Source organism: Lygodium microphyllum, chromosome 18 (assembly GCF_053477565.2).
Source record: "Lygodium microphyllum isolate KBCC chromosome 18, Lygodium_microphyllum_v1.1.10, whole genome shotgun sequence".
Taxonomy (NCBI): Eukaryota; Viridiplantae; Streptophyta; class Polypodiopsida; order Schizaeales; family Lygodiaceae; genus Lygodium; species Lygodium microphyllum.
In genome coordinates this window covers 22,362,554-22,380,454 of record NC_141152.1, presented here as the reverse complement: position 1 = coordinate 22,380,454, position 17,901 = coordinate 22,362,554, and the positions used below count along the sequence as shown (strand labels likewise).

Below are 17,901 nucleotides of genomic sequence, written 5' to 3'. Positions count from 1 at the left end.
GCTTGTGCTCTTTTACAAAAGTATTGACTTGCGCTTTTCCTTGTGCACCTTTTCCCTTATTTAGGAATTTTCTGTGCTTCTCGTGTTTCTAGATTTTTCTTGGCATGCCTTCATCTTCCATTTCAATTTGCCTTGGTCTTTGTCTTCTACTTTAGCTCTTCCAGATTTTCCACCTTTGTTCGTTTGAGGGTTAACAGCAGGATTCTGGTCAATCAAGATCTTGACAAGGTCAATAGACTTGTCCTCAACGACCCCATGTATGAAGTGATACCTCACCTCAATGTGTTTCATCTTCGCATGGAAGATCGAATTCTTGGCTAACTGAATAGCACTCATAGAATTCGAATGCAGTGTAGAGATAGCATCAATACCAAGGTCATAAACCAAACGACCCAACCAAATGGCCTCCTTGCAAGCCTTAGTGGCTGCAACATACTCGGCCTCTGTAGTAGAAAGGGCCGTGCATTTTTGCACCATGGACATCCAAGAAATAGCACCTCTAGCATAGGTGAATATATAGCTGGAAGTGGACTTCCTACTATCTACATGTCATGCATAATCAAAGTTAGTGTACCCCACAACTCCTGTATCCTGGCTGCCATGGCATATGCACATATCTGCAGTGCCCTTCAGGTGCCTCATGATACCCTTTACGGCATCCCAATGCTTCTTGCCAGGTGTAGCTATATAGCGTGACACAACACCAACTACAAAGGCAATATCTGGATGAGTGGCTATCATGGCATATATAAGACTGCCCACTGCGGATGCATAGGGAATCTTGGCCATCTCAGCCCTCTGCTCATCTATCTGCGCGGACAATCAGCCTATGAGACCTTCACATAAGAAGGCAATGGATAGCCAATAGGCTTTACGTCTTGCATGCGGAAGCACTCAAGGACTTTATGAATGTACTCCCTCTGTGACAAGTAGAGGAGTCCCTGATGCCTGTCATGCCTAATGCGCATACCAAGTATGTGAGAGGCCTGTCCCAGATCTTTCATCTCAAAGTTCTTCTTGAGCTGAGCCTTAAGAGCATCTAGCTCATCATAAGCTTTCCCTGCTACTATCAGCATATTATCCACATAGAGTACCAAAATTAATAAAGAACCATCACGGGCTTTCTTCGTGTAAAGACATGGATCCATAGCACTCCTGCTGTATCCCTGTGACTACATAAAGGCATCAAACTTATGATACCACTCCCTAGGTGCCTGCTTCAAGCCATAAAGACTTTTCTTCAATTTGTACACTAGGTGCTCCCTGCCAGGTTCTGCAAAGCCCTTAGGCTGCTCCATATAAATCTCATCACGCAAGTCCCTATGTAAGAAAGCCGTCTTGACATCCATCTGGTATAATTTCAAGTCAAGTTGAGCAACCAAAGCCAAGACTAAGCGCAGGGTGGTCATCTTAACCACAGGAGAAAAGACCTCATCAAAGTCCACACCATGCTTCTCTTTGCTACCAATCTAGCCTTGTATGCCAGCTTGGGGTGTCCAAGCGTACTTTTCAGCTTGTACACCCACTTGCATAGCAAAGCCTTCTTGCCCATAGGCAAGGAAACCAAATCCCAAGTGTCATTCTTATGCAAGGATTCTATCTCAGACTGCATAGCCCTCTGACTGTCACCCCTGCGCATAGCCTCATCATAAGTGAAAGGCTCTCCTGCATCTGTAACCAAGACATAATGCATCAAGGGCTGAAATCTATCAGGTGGACATCTATCTCTAGTAGACCATCTCATGGCAGGCTATGTTGCATGCCCAATTGGACCCTGACCATGAGCATCTGCTGCAGTTGTAGGTTGTCAAACTGGTTGTGCGGGAGCTCTCGGCTCCTCCTGAAATATGACCCTGCGGATCTCAACAACTCTCTCAGGCTGCCAATGCATCTTGTCTTCATGGAAGACTGCATCATGACTGCGGATGACTTTCCCCGCTTGCGGATCCTAGAGACGGTAACCCATCTTGCCTGCATCCCCATAACCAAGGAAAATACATTTGACACTCTTAAGATCCATCTTACTTCTCTTGTCCTTGGGCACATGGCAAAATGCCTCACATCCAAAGACACGGAGATGTGCATAAGAGGGAGGTTTTCCAGTCCATACCTCCTCTGCAACCTGGAAATCCAAACTACTAGAGGGTGATTTGTTTATGACATGCACAGCTGTACTAACTGCCTCAGTCCAAAAGCTCTGTGGTAGGCATGCATGGCTAAGCATACTGCGTACACTCTCCTAGATGATTCTATTCATCCACTCAGCCAAACCATTCTAGGGGGGGTGTGGGGGGCGGTCAACTGATGCTTAATACCCCTCTCATCACATAACTGCTCAAAAGCACGTGAGACATACTCACCCCTATTATCTGTTCTTAGGCATTTTAGCATATACCCAGACTGGTTCTCAACCAATGCAAGTCATCTCTGAAACACAGCCAAGACATCAGATTTCAACTTAATGGGATAAGCCCAAAATTTTCATAAAAAATTATCTATGAACGTAACAAAATACTTTGCACCACCCATAGATTGACAAGGTATGGGCCCACAGACATCAGAATATACCAATGCTAAGGGCTCACTCATGCGTGGCCTACCAAACTTCTTATGCGTAGACCTAGTCTACCTGCCATAAAGACAATGCTCCCATGAATCAAAACGTGCATAATCAAGGGGTGGTAAGTACTGCAAACTAGAAAGCATTTTCATTCCCTTCACAGACATATGGCCCAAACGGGCATGCCAAAGAGATACATGTGGGATAGAACCCACAGACAAAACATGATCAAGGGAGAGAAGCGGATACAAAGAGGCTGCCAGCCTTGGCACCTCTCGCAATCACAAGTCTGCCACGAGTGATCTTCCATGCAGAGTCTCCAAAAGATACATGATAACCTGCATCATTAAGTTGTCCAGCTGACTGAAGACTACATGTCAAAGCAGGTACATGATGTACATCCTGCATAACAAAACTGCTGCCAGAAGAAAACTGCAGTCTACTAACATCACCAATGCCCACAATATCAAGAGAGTTATCATCACCCAAGCGCACAGAACCTGAAACAGTACGATATGAATGAAACCACTCTCGGCAAGGTGTCACATGAAAGGACGCACCTGAGTCCAAGAGCCAACACTGTGCACACATAGAGTGTATCTTTGTCATCTATGAAGCACTAGAAGAAGTTGCAAGGATATAATAATCATCATCAACATCCTTAGGCTGCCTAACATTGATCTCTTCAATTTTAACATTGGACTTTGTAGGCACTATGCTGAGATCAGAAGACTTATCCTACACTTTGTCTTTCCCCTTATCTTTGCGCCTTTCATTGCACAGTTCATGGCATTGTGGCCTAATATGGCCCTTTTTCCCACAATGGTGACAAGTAACATCTTCATTCCTGCCACGAGATTTGCTACGTGACTTCCCATGAGACTTGGACCGAGATTTCTAGGAATCCTGTCCACGGCCATTGCCACTGCCATGCTTTCCATATCCATCATTCTTGCCTCTAACTATCATAGCATGCGACACACGAGAGGCATCCAAATTCTTACGGTTAACCTCTTCTTGCAGAAGAGCACTCTCAACATCAGATAATTTCAAGGCAGTAGCAGAGGTACATAATGCAATGCAAAATACATCCCATGACTCATTAAGAGTACCAAGCAAGAAAAGAGGAGTGACATCCTCTGTAAAAGTGATGTCCTGCAAAGTCAAGTTCTTGAGTATAGCATGGAACTGGCTCAAGTGAGCAGACATAGTCACATTCTCCTTCATGCGTAGATCCATAAGTTGCTTCAGTCAATACATCTGACTCGCTGGACTTTTCTTGTCATAGAGATTCTTGATTTTATCCCACAATTTCCATGCACTCTATTCTTCCTCAAATACATTGTAATGAACATGTTCTGTGAGAGATAATACAATAGTGGACTTGCATAACTCATCAAGCTCAAGCCATTCCTCATCTGGCATAGTTGCAGGCGGATGCCAACCTCAATGGTTTGATCTGTGATTTTTGCACCAACACCTGCCAAATCTGGCTCTTCCAATAAGAGTAATTCGTGCCATCAAGCTTAGTGATGTTGAAAATAGCATGATAAGTGGACGAACTCGCCATAATGCAGGCTGGAAGACTGCAGATAGTTCAAAACTGCTTGCTGTTTACTGCAGAAAATGACCAAAAAATCACCAAAATCGAGAGAAAATGGCGAGAAAAATGTAACCAAAGCCACTGTCCACCAAGTACTAGTGAAAGTACATCATTTCAAAATATTTTAGCATGAAAAATCCATGTCAATCCGAAGTTATATGCTTGTTGTAATAAATGATAGCAGGGTACTGTGAGAGGCAATTGCTGACCAAATCACTGCACCAAGTCAAGAAATGACAACCAAGACATGACCAGCCATAAACGGGTATAAATCAACACCAAATAGTCATCAAGACCTTGAGCAACCACCCAAACATGTCACCAAAGCATCCATCTCAGTGAGTAGGCATACCCCTTAGGAACAGTAGAGCAAAGTATACATAACACTGGCAAGAGCTGACACCAGTAGGTGTATGCTCACTAGAGTGCAAAACCCAAGCTCAAGTCAAAAGTAATTCCAAGATATCAGTGCATGAACCATGCAACATGTAAGTGTAAGATATCCCAAAGTCTCAAGTATCTACAAAATGCTCAAATAGCATAAACCTTCTGCTCAATGTCGGCAAGCATACAAGATGCTCCCACTAGCTCAAAAGGCAGATAAACGAGCTCAAAAACTCAAGCAAGCCAAGTCAAAGTACCAAAGACAGGTAACCAAGAAAATTCCTCAATAGTATCCAAGGTCATAATGGAAAAAGCCAAGTCGTAACGGAAAAATCCAACTCAGTGTCCAACTACTCAAGGGAATACTCAAATGAATGTCAAGATGAGCTCAAACAACTGCCATCCACGACCAAAGCATAAAACATTCACCAAGACATCATAACTTGTAATGGGTAGCCTAGGCATAAACCATGTCATAGATGAAATTCTTGCTGCAAAGAAGTGATAGTCAAACCCAAATCGAGCTCTAATCTCAGCTCAAAAGCATTCCGGAGCATAAACAAGACATGTGGCATAGTCCAAATACATCATGACATCATACCGAGTAGCCGAGAGCACCCCGTGACCAATAGGTATAACCCAACTGTAGCATAAATAGCTTCAGCCCTGAAGTTTCCAGCAGCATATAACCTCTGTAAATTGAGCAAATCAGTACTCAATCCAAGTTTAAATCCATAGGCAAACCATAGGCGTACATTCCCGTATGTATAGGCACCAACCGGGCATAATTGGGCATCAAATGCCAAGACCTGTAAGCATAAAATTGAAGTAACAAGTGGCTACCATGTTTTGGATAGATCTGGGATTGTTCAAAATAGTCAATGGTTGAGCTAAATCAGCTCCAAATGCATCTCACATAAGAGGCATAACATCCACAAGTGATCCGGTATCAATAAACATCAGTAGAAGCATCACATAAGCCATAGGCATACAAATACATGTTGTCTCAAACCTGAAATCTATTGCATGATATTTTGCCATCAAAAGTTGGCAAATCTGATATCACCATCACGTCCGACCATGCCAAAACCCCAACTTAGACTCTTACCTTGCCTGAATTGAGTTCCGAATGCCCGAGATATGACAAAAAGAGTGATTTTTGGGCCGGATTTTGAAACATGCGCAAAAAAAAACATGAGCTGGCTGGGGGGTCTGTTGTCCCACGTGTCAGCCATGGGGCTCAAATGGGGGCCAAAGAAGGCCTACACCAAGCCTTAGCAAGCCTTGATAGGCTAGAAGCAAGATCCAGGTGAAGGAAGCTCCAAGAGGTGTGAGCTATGGCTGCCCACAACCTGTGAAAACCCTATTTACCTAGACCTGTGGACTGAGATAAATCCCTGAAATAATGAATCAATACCTCAATGTCAATGCCCTGATGATGCCTCAATAGGCCGGAAAAAAACTCGGGAAGCCGGGGAGTGACAGGAGCTCAAGAGAATGAGCTATGGCTGCCGGGAAGGAGACCCAATGCGAGTGGGGAGTCAATGGGAAGTTGAGAATGCCACGAGCCAAGCTCAAGAGTTGGGAAGTTGTGCTCTAATACCAATTGAAAGGTGAGAAGGATCGAAGCTTGCACTCGAGAGCTATGGCGGGAGAGCAAGAGCAAGAAAGAGAGAGACAAGAAATGGGAACTCCAACAGTCATAATGTGTGACCGAGCCTTCCTTTATTCAAACTATCACTAAAAGAATAAAGAATAAAGTGATAGTGACGAGCGCCCGCCACCTGCAGTGTGTAGTGGCAGTGTGACTGTCAGTGTAGTAATACACAGGCGGCTAGGCGGAGGCGCCTTTATCCCCAACAAATCTATGGTGCATCTGCGAAAGTTCGATCTTTAATTTCTGCAATAACCTGTAGATGCCTAAACTATTCCTGACAACTCATGGTTATTAAACCCTTTTCAGCTATCTTTCAAAATATGCAAGTTACTCAATAGGTATGACTTTTTTCTTAATGATGCTCATTCTTAAATATTCAATTTCAATTTCTAAACACAGATGCGGTACCTGATTTTGGAGTGTCGAGTTAGCGTTCACGCCTGACAAACCGATTGTGTTGATGGTGGCGTCTTTGCCCGATTCCCCTCCCATAGTCGTGGCTTTTCTAGTTACTTGGAAGAGTTTACGCTTTGGGGGCATTTCGAAGCTAGAAAGTGACCTTCACTTCTCTCGAAGGACTCCTTGGTGCCAGAGTTCCTACACCTTGTCTTGAATTTCGCAATCTCTTGTCCACTTCAAAGCAATCGATGGGGTGGTTATAGGACTCACGATGGGAAAGAGAGGATACTCGAGCCTTTTCCCATGAGAGGAGTTGTCCTTGGCCTCTGTTCTCTCTCTCTCTCTCTCTCTCTAGGTTCTCCTTCCCTCTCTTTCCTTCTCTCTTCCTCTCCTCTACTACCTCTTCTTCTCTCCTTCTCAAATTGAAAGTGAGAGGAGAAGAAGAATAATGATTTTGCTTGCTGAAAGGAAAAGGGGGGGGGGGGGGGGGGATTCAAGGGGGAAGGGTGACAATAGTAAGGGAAAAAGAAGAGGATTTCCTCCTACCAATTTAAGGAGTGGGGGGATTTATAAGGGTGAGGTAGGTAAAAATGGGGGGGAATGCTATGATAGGGGGTCCTTAACTACACAGGACCCCTACTTTTTCTGCCACCACCATGAGACCTATTGAGAGAAGGAAGGGATATTAGGGGGGCTGGAGGTGGCACATGTGTGCCCCTCCCCCCATTGTAATCGTCATCTTCTTCACCTATCTCCTTGTCGACTTCACTACAACTTGGCAATTCTCGTCATCCTCTTTTCCTGCTCGACTACATGTTCAACTCCCTCCCCTCCCTTCTTTACCTTTGTTGTCTCCTCCTTACTCTCGTCGAATTGGAGTTTTACTCCCTCTCCCTTCATCACTCAACATTGCTAACTGGGGGTGATGTTTAGGAAATAATTTTGTTTTTAATATTAATTTGTTAATTTGGATAGAAAAGGGGGGGAGGAATCTGAAGGCGACGGAAAAATGAAATTTGGGGGGGGGGGGGGGGGGGGGGTGGAGCCTTCATAACAGCAACGGAGGCGGCCTATTACAAGGATTAAGGTCCCCCAATTGACACAAAAGCTATTAGATTCATGGAGAAGGTGTGCAAAGGAGGTTGTATGGGCCAAGGATGAGTGTGGAAAAGGGGATCACTCTTTGTACTAGTTTACATTGTTTGTATGAAGAGGTGTTTGAAAATGTATGGCTACCCATTCTTGTGAAGCCTAAGCTATCTCAAAAGTACGGACAATTGGTATTTGGAGGTGGAGCGACTTATGGGACCAATTTGATACAAATTCCTAACTGTGGAGAAAATAAGGGAGAGTTGGAGATTGTCAAATAAGAAAATGGAGTGGCTAGGGGAAATTATGAGAAAAAAGAAAGAAGAGTGACCCACCTCATATAGATATAGGAAGAACCACCCCTTGAAGAGGATCAAGAATGAGAAAGGATTGAGATTGCAGGACTTTAGCAAAAATAAATAAATTTCCAAAGCTTTTATGGTAGGCATACTTTGAAGACTATAGAATACTAGAAGAGGTGGTATCCATGGACAAAGATGTGGGCTTGGAAGAGAAGAATTCGTAAGCTTTGGAAGAGCACCCCTTCTAAAAGACTCAATTTTGTAATGTGAAGGACATTGAGGAATAAGTTCCTCACGAAAGAAAGACTTGCCACATCAAGGTGCATTTCTCCTTTGTGCACTCAATGTGAGGGGGGTGAAGAAAAATCCAACACTTATTCTAGAGTTGCATGTAGTGACAACAATTGCGGAGTAGCATTAAGCATTGTGTGGATTGTTGGGGGTAAAGGCACCTCCGCCTAGCCGCCCGTGTATTACTACACTGACAGTACCTGCCACTGCACACTGCAGGTGGCAGGTGCCCGTCACAATCATTATTCTTTATTCTTTTTAGTGACAGTTTGAATAAAGGAAGGCACCACACATTGTGGTTGTTGGAGTTCCCACTTTCCTCTCTCTCTCTCTCTCTCTCTCTCTCTCTCTCTCTCTCTCTCTCTCTCTCTCTCTCTCTCTCTCTCTCTCTCTCTCTCTCTCTCTCTCTCTCTCTCTCTCTCTCTCTCTCTCGGCTCTTGCTCTCCATCTGCCATAGTCTCACCGCCAAGCTTCTTCCTCTTGGGTTCTACTTTCCTTTCAACTGGTATCAGAGCAAAGGCATTGGAGCTTGCCCAATATTCTCTTTAGCCCGGATTTGAAGAGCTTCAACTCGAGCTTCAATGGCAGCCATGGCACCTTCATTTGAAGGTATGTTTTGATCTCCTGCCTCCTACCCAAGCTTTCGGACCTTCTACGATTTTCTCCCGGGCTGCATCAGAGCCCCCTCATCATTTTCAAGTGCCCCCGAGGAGTGTAGGAGATTCCCTGGCCCCCAAGAGCAACCATTGCAAAATGTGGTGTATTTTTAGGGGGATGGATTGATCCCCTCCTAGCATTTCCAGCTCCTCCCCCGGCTTCCTAGCATTGTTTGCAACATTCTCGACATTCTTTGAACTCCTCGGCATTACATCTTGGCTCCTGGTGATCGATTCGAGTGCTTTCCCCTTCAGCCCTTTGCTGTATACACAGTCCCATGACTATCAAAACAAGGTAGCACTTGACATTTATTGGTTAATGCTTCTTGGCATTGCCTACTTGATGCCTATTGATGCCTAGTGATGCCCAAATATTATGGGATGTTATATCTATGCTTTGGGACTAATTTGGAGCAGATTTGAGCACTATTTGAGCTTCATATAACAGTAAATTGCTTACTGTAATACAGTGGGCTGAAGCTCATTTACTTGGTGTATGCATTGGTTCATGGATATGGGGTGCTCACTGGAGGTTTGAATGATCGTACTGATGTATTTGGAGGTTGTCAAATGCTTCTTCTTGGTTTCAGAATGTTTTTGAGCTTGTATTAAGCTCCGACTTGGTCTATACCTATTGTCACTCCTTGACATTTAGGCTTCCTGCATTTAGGCTTTGGTCAGATATGGATACCACTTGGTTTGCCCATGCTTGACATTTACTTGGAGCTTCATATTCTTCCGATATATTTGAGCATTTTGGATCTACTAGGCATTACATTTGGTTGTCACTTACATGCTCTTTGAATGCTTTCAGGCTTATGCTTTACATATATAAGATAGCTTAGGATTTATGCTCCAGATGTACCCCACTGGGATTTGGCATGTCTGATGCTATGTATTTGATGTATTAGAGCGTTGCTTGCTCTCTTTGCATCAGACTTCACTTCCAGTGGGAGCCTTTTGGTATATTCAGATGATAGAGTCTTATTTACAGATGATCTTGAGCTTGTGGGACAGTTATATGCATTTGCTCTCTTGAGAGCTTTATGTCTGCAATCTATCTGTAGTGGGCTGATTTGATACGACTATTGGGATAGGCACCTATCTCTATCAGTTGTGCTTGTGCTCGGTCTCTTATCTTACCCCGAGATCCATTACATGCATAACTTCTGGACCTATCAGATGTATGTTGCCTGACAGGTTATTGGTTTGACAGTTCTTGGTACCTTCTTGCCCTTGGAAACTCATTGTTGGAGGTATCTTGTTACCTAGCAGTTGCAATGACTTATGTATGAGTGATTGCTTCATTGTGGGACATTTTTACATACTGCTATCATTTATTACAACAAGTTGAAATTTGCAGATTTTGAGCACTTTTATGAGGGTAATGCTTTCTATTTGATGTTACCTTGGTCATATTTCGTGGACAGGTGCTTCTCTTGGTGAAATCCACTCTTTCAGCTAGTTTTAGCAGTGGTCTTAGTGCATTTTCTGCTAATTACAGCAACATGCAATTTTATTGTTTTGCATTGATTTGGGACAGTATGGTTGGTCATTTGAAATATACAGCTCTCTTTAACATTGCCAAGTTGGATGGTACCAACTATGGGTATTGGAAGTCCCAAATATGACAGGTTTTGGTGCAAAAATTGCAGATTAAACCCTTGCATTTCAAGGGTGTCAAACCTGAGGATATGGATGATGATGTTTGGATGGAAGTTGATGAGCTATGCAAGTCTACCATTATTTTGTCACTCTCAGAAGAGGTCCATCATAATGTTGTTGAAGATGAGAGTCAGAGTGCATGGGACTTATGGGAGAAATTTAGGAGCTTTATGCGCAGCAGAGTCTTGCGTCACAGATGTATTGGTTGAAGCAGTTAATGGACCTTCGCATGAAGGAGGGGTCATTCCTATCATCTCATTTCAGTCAGTTTCATGCTATCATGAAGAATCTCTTGTCACAAGGTATTGAGCTCAACGATAACTTGCACCCGTTATTTCTGCTTGGCACCCTTCATGAATCATGGGATGTACTCCGTACTACCATATGCACAAACAAGCTTGATGGGTTGAAAATCAAAGATGTTGAGAGTGCTTTATTGACTGAGGAAATCAACAGGAGAAACAATGATGCTTCCCGCTCTTCACATGCATTGATCGTTAGAGGTGGCAGAAATGGCAGGCATGATAATGATCATAAGGGTAGGCACTCTGAGAAGTCCAGGTCCAAGTCACGTGGTCTCATTAAGTCCCGTGGACGAAAGTCTAATCTTACCTGTCATTATTGTGGGAAAGCAAGACATATTAGGCCGTAGTGCCATAAAATGCGCAATGATAAGCGCAAGAAAAAAGGAAAAGATAAAGTGCAGGAAAAGTCTTCTGAGTGCAACATAGTATTTGCAAAGTCTAGTGTGAAGATAGAAGAGGTTAATGTCACGCAGGCCATTGATTCAAATGACGATTACATACTTGCAGCTTCTCCATGCGATGCCTTACAGACTTCTAAGATACACTCTATGTATGTGTAGTGTTGGCTCTTGGATTCGAGTGTGTCATTTCATGTGACACCCTGTAGAGATTGGTTTCATACCTATCGTACTATGTCTAGTTCTGTGCGCCTTGGTGATGACAGGTCTCTTGACATTGTAGGCATTGGAGATGTTAGGCTGTAGTTTCCTTCTGGAAGCTCTTTTGTTTTGCATCTCTTGGAACCTAATTCACTTGTGTAACAAATTTGTCCTAGTCAGGGTCAATGTCTTCATGGGTTTCTTTTTCCTCTTTCAACCTCCATAGCTTCTGCATCTGCCATGCTCTAGATCCCGCATATTTCACATGGTATCAGAGCTCAGTTGAGCATGGCCCAACTCTCCTTTCACTCCTCTCGGCTCCTTTCCATCTCTTCTCAGCTCAGTTTGAGTACTGGACTCTATCTCCAACTTCATTTGCATTCCTACCTTCAATGAAGCTTCCATGGCAGCCATAGACAGGAGCAACCTATCAATTTGAAGCTTTCATATCTCTCTCCACAGGCCAAATCTCTCTGAACTTCCTTCTGGAGAAGTGTTTCTCTACTTCCAAAGTTCCTTCTTGGCACCTCAATCATTGAGATTGGGCAATTATAGCTTCAGCATTGCGTCTTTTCAGAGTTGCTGCCATAACTGTGTCTGTGGACAGCACCTACCGCTGTTGGAGCAGCCATATCTCATCAACCAGGCCATATCTCTTCGAGTTTTCTTCTCGCGATTTGTTCTTCAGGTCAAGGCACAACTTCTTGGTACAAAAATCAAGGAGATTGATGCACACCATGCTTGGCATTTGCATTTTCCCAAATCTGGGCGCAGTTTTGACAGTGACCACTTTGAAGGCTTAGATCTCTCAACTGGAGTATAAAGAGTACAAACCCTCTTAGGGGGAGTTAGACCCATTAGTGAGGGTCCGCCATGTACCTGCGTTGACTCACAGCCTTATGTCAGCTGGATAGCTTGATGATGCAGTGTATTTTATCTCTTTTGAAGACTCTGCATGATGGAAGATTACTCGTGGCAGGCTTGTACTTGCAAGAGGTGCCAAGTCTGGCAGCCTCTATCCCTTACTTGTATCTGGAGCTATATTGGATCATGTTTTGACTGTGGGTTCTATTTCCCATGTATCCCTTTGGCATGCTCGTTTGGGGCATATGTCTCTTAAAGGAATGAAAATGCTCCGTGCTTTGTAATATCTTCCGCCTTTTGACACTTCACATTTTGATTCTTGTGATCATTGTTTGCATGGTAGGCAGACTAAAAATACACATAAAAAGTCTGGTAAGAAACGCATGGGTGAGCCCTTGGCTCTTGTGCACTTAGATGTATGTGGGCCTATGCCCTATCAATCACTTGGTGGGGCAAAGTACTTTGTTACTTTCATAAATGATTACTCACGTAAGGTTTGGGCTTATCCCATAAAGAGAAAATCCGATGTCTTAGACACATTTTAGTGTTGGCTTGCATTAGCAGAGAACTAGTCTGGGAAAAGGCTCAAATGCCTAAGGTCGGATAATGGGGATGAGTATGTATCACGTGCTTTTGAGCAGTTTTGTGATGAGCGGGGTATCAAGTGTCAGTTGACCACCCCTTACACCGCACCCTAGATTGGTATGGTTGAGTGCATGAACATGACCATTCAGGAAAGGGTTCCTAGCATGCTTAGCGAGGTTGGCTTACCACATCACTTTTGGGATAAGGCAATTACTTCTGCAGTGCATCTCATTAACCGGTCGCCTAGTAGTAGCATTGACTTTTAGGTTGCAGAGGAGATATGGGCAGGCAAACCCCCCTCTTGTGATCATTTGCGTGTTTTTGGATGTGAGGCATTTTGCCATGTGCCCAAGGATAAATGTAATAAGCTGAATCTTAAACGTGTCAAATGCATTTTCATTGGCTATGGAGGTGCAGGAGAGATGGGTTACCGTCTATGGGATCCGCAGGCGTGGAAAGTAATCCGGAGCCTTGATGTCATCTTTCATGAGGACAAAATGCATATGCAGCCTGAGAAAGTGGTTGAGGTACACAAAGTTATCTTTCAAGAGGAGCCACCTGCTCCTGTTTAGCCCGCTCCACGGCCAACTAGACACCGCACAACATCACCTGATGCTCATGGCCCAAATGTTAGACATACTAATATTAGATAGGATGTTGGTCAAGCAGCAGAGCCTAGGTTGAGGCATTCAACTAGAGATAGACGACCTCCTCACTATTTTGCGCCCTCTATGGATTATGTCCTAGTTACAGATGTAGGAGAGCCTCCCACTTATGATGAGGCTATGCACAGGGGTGATTGTCACTCTTGGGAGAGGGCTATGCAGTTTGAGCTTGACTCATTGCATAAGAATCACACTTGGGATTTGGTTTTCTTGCCTTAGGCTAAGAAGGCTTTGCCATGCAAGTGGGTGTAAAAGTTGAAAAGTACCCCTGGATACCCCAAGCCGGCATACAAGGCTCGATTGGTTTCTAGTGGTTTTAAGCAAGAGCATGGTGTTGACTTTGATGAAATCTTTTCTCCTGTGGTCAAGATGACCACCCTATGCTTAGTCTTGGCTTTGGTTGCACAGCTTGACTTGGACTTGTACCAGATGGATGTCAAGACGGCTTTTTTACATGGAGACTTGCACGATGAGATTTACATGGACCAGCTTAAGGGATTTGCAGACCCTGGCAGGGAACACCTAGTGTGCAAACTAAAGAAGAGTCTATATGGCTTGAAGCAAGCACCTAGGGAATGGTAACATAAGTTTGATGCATTCATGTAGTCACAGGGCTACAACCATAGTGCTATGGATCCGTGCTTGTACACGAAAAAAGCCTGTGATGGTTCTTTACTGATTTTGGTACTCTATGTGGATGACATGCTTCTAGTAGGGATAGCTCATGAGGAGCTAGATGCTCTTAAGGCTCATCTCAAGAAGAGCTTTGAGATGGAAGACCTAGGACAGGCCTCTCATATACTTGGTATGTGCATTACGCACAATAGATCTTAGGGACTACTCTATATGTCACAAAGGGAGTACATTCATAAAGTCCTTGAGCGCTTCCGCATGCAAGACATTAAGCCTATTGGCTGTCCATTACCTTTTCATGTGAAGATTTCACAGGCTGATTATCCGCAGACAGATGAGCAGAGGGCCGAAATGGCCAAGATTCCTTGTGCATCAGCTATGGGCAGTCTTATGTATGCCATGATAGCCACACATCCAGATATTGTTTTTGCAGTTGGGGTTGTGGCACGTTATATGGCTACACATGGCAAGAAACATTGGGATGCCGTGAACAGTATCATGAGGTACTTGAAGGGCACAACATATATATGTCTTTGTTATGGCAGCCATGATAGAGGAGTTGTGGGGTACATGAACTCTGATTATGCAATACATGTAGATAGTAAGAAGTCCACTTCTGGCTATGTGTTCACTTATGCTGGAGGGGCTATCTCTTGGATGTCCAGGGTGCAAAAGTGTACGACTCTTTCTACTACAGAGGCCGAGTATATTGCAGTCACAGAGGCTTACAAGGAGGCTATCTAGTTAGGTCGTTTGATTGCAGACCTTGGTTTGACAAATGGTATGCCTACACTGTATTCAGATTCTATGAGTGCCATTCAGTTGGCCAAGCATCTGGTCTTCCATGCAAAGATGAAACATATTGAGGTAAGGTATCACTTCATTCGCGAGGTCATTGAGGACAGGTCTGTTAACCTTGTCAAGATTCCGACTGAGCAAAATCCTGCAAACTTGCTCACGAAAAGCCTCACTATCGAGCACTTTGCCTTCCTCATGAGATTGATGGGCATTGGATGAGATGACGTCTTTTTCCTCATCCTATTGTACCGGTGTATAGGTTGTACTGTCTTTTCTTTTTTCTCTCTCACTGGGGCATATTCACCTTTAAGTGAGAGGTTGTTGGGGGTAAATGCGCCTCCGCCTAGCCGGCCATGTATTACTACACTCACAGTACCCGCCACTGCACATTGCAGGTGGTGGGCACTCATCACAGGCACTTATTCTTTATTCTTTTTAGTGAGAGTTTTAACAAAGGAAGGCCTGGCCACACATTGTGGTTGTTGGAGTTCCCAGTTTCGTCACTCACTCATACACTCTCTCTCTTGGCTCTTGCTCTCCATTCGCCATAGGAATGCCAAGATGATGCTCATTGGAGATTTAGGCAAGCTAAATGAAGGGTTGATGGCACATCGGAATACCATCAAGGCTTTGATCATTCGATACATCTAGTCCTTTTAAAATAGTAGACCCTTTGGAATATTAGGAGACTTTATTCACTAGGTAGTTATAAGTGCAAGCATGACATTTTGGTAGTTCTCAAGGGGATGGGTAGGAAGAATTGTATTTTTAAGGCATTATATAAGGCCATATCTAAGAAAGTTTGATTTGGTTTATGTTTGTGATATGTCTTGTCACCTACTCTACGAGTGTGATAATGCAACTTTTTTTTTAAATTTTAATATAGTTTCTTGCATTATAAGAAAAAAAACCTAGAAGTTGTTAAGAGGACCATGGGGCTGTGATCTATTGATCAACACCCTTTGTGAGATCCATGTTTTGGTCTCACTTCATGAAAAACACTTTTGATAGCAAATTAGAAAACTTAAATTGGAAAGTTTGGAGGGATTTTTCTAGCATTTTTGAATCAAATTACATGTATATGCTATTTTTGATAATCATATCAGGCAACCAAACATGTAAAAATCATCAACGCACTATCATTATGTGCAACTTGTGGAGTATTCATAATGTAGCAACATAGCATTGTCTCACAAAAGAATATTGAACGTGTATATCAAATGCAAGTTTCGACAGATCTATCAAGCATGATCTTCATCCTTGCATGCGAATAGCACAAGGTTGATATCATAATAAGGAAACATGGATCATGTTGTGCAAACAAAGACTAGAACAAGCATGTGGTCACATCATTGCTAGTGGACTATGCAAAAATGATTCTCTACATTGATTCACTACACCTACAACTTCTAAACTTCATCAATGTGTTGATATCGGTATCTAGAACAACAACGACGACTCGCGAGTGGAACATTAGGTAGATGATTGATTCTCAACAATACTTTGGTATCTTGGAATGATGCATTGTCTACTTACCATCCCTCAAATATAACTTGATGACATCTAGCATTGTTGATGTGTTCGCTTTCAATATGATGCATAATTAGATGATGCAAAAATACATCAGAATAGTGGACCTTCCACATCCAAAGACAATTCTATACGTCCTCAAGAACTCATCAATTGAGAGGATTTTAGAAGTGCATTGTGAAAACTATCAATGCTAAAAGCAAAAAATGCAACAAGTTATAATTTGCTCGACAACATAGTTAAGGCTAATGAAGGACACATATTCCAAAGGGGCAATCAACATGAGTTCACGTGTATCATTCTCTTGCAAAATAGTAACCAACTTTTAAAAAGAACAACAATGTCCTGACTTGCCTGCAAAGGGGAATTCTGCCTTGATATCACCTTGGAGAATGCATTGTTCTCCTTCACTCATATGATGACAACATGTACCTTAATGAATATTTCAAGATTCAAGATGTGCATGTGAAACTCGTTCTCCATCTACACCATGCATAAAGCCTTACCTCAATAACAAGATATTCTCTAATAAGGACGGAGTAAAAAGTGTCGGGAATTGAATTACCCAAACCTCCTTGGGTATGTCAACCTAGCTGCTGTAAAATTTAAGATTGTTAACTCTTTTCTTTAAATTTTGAAGGTTTAGTGGAAAATCTTGCAATTAATTTTATGTCGAACCTGGTTTTGGTGTGTTGGGCGGGAAGGCCGCGAACCCGCGCGGGCCCCATGGACGACGGCATCATCATCATCATCATCATCTTTTACGTTTTTTCCACGTTGAAGGAGGGGTCTTCCCTCTCACACACGCGCCCGCACGAACAAATCCACACACTTTTCACGATACTCGTAACATGGACCAGGAGATCGGCACCACCCAGCAGCTCAGCATTCCTGAGCTACACTGTAAGTATGTCGCGTCCGGCGTCATCTCAGTACTCTGCTTCTTATGGCTTCTGCAGCTATTAGGCTTTTTTCCTATCTTCACGTGTCCTTATCCCCGTCAATTGAGAGGTCGCTCTGTTTCAATACTGGTTACATAGTACAAGTATGAGCCTGGTTTCCTCGATCTGTAGCTGGATTTCTTTCATTTGGAGCGAGTGGCAGCTGGATTTCAGGTCAATGATTAGTCCTCCATTGGTCTATTAGATGGGCCGGGGTCTCAATCTGTAGGAAGGCTTTCGAAATTTCATATCAGTTCATTACTCTTCATTTTTTTCTTTGGGGTTATTATCATGACAATGAAGTAGCCACAAACCTTTCATTTTGCCAAATCCTTCAGAAGTTCAGTGGTTCTTTTATCCTAATTATCCATATCA

General features: G+C 43.2%; 1 protein-coding gene across 8 annotated transcripts in view; it reads left to right on the top strand.

The window, feature by feature from the left end:
* Nucleotides 1–17,358: 17,358 nt before the first annotated feature.
* LOC148020667 (uncharacterized) overlaps nucleotides 17,359–17,901 on the top strand; it is a 68,557-nt gene continuing 68,014 nt past the window's right edge. For 4 of the 8 annotated variants that reach the window (XM_087698472.1, XM_087698471.1, XM_087698470.1 and 1 more), the window contains exon 1: nucleotides 17,359–17,488. The gene's annotated coding sequence lies outside the window, so the exon portion shown is untranslated. Of the gene's footprint in view, nucleotides 17,493–17,527; nucleotides 17,701–17,901 lie in introns of those variants that run through there. The other 4 variants (XM_087698468.1, XM_087698465.1, XM_087698467.1 and 1 more) reach the window with 4 other exon arrangements.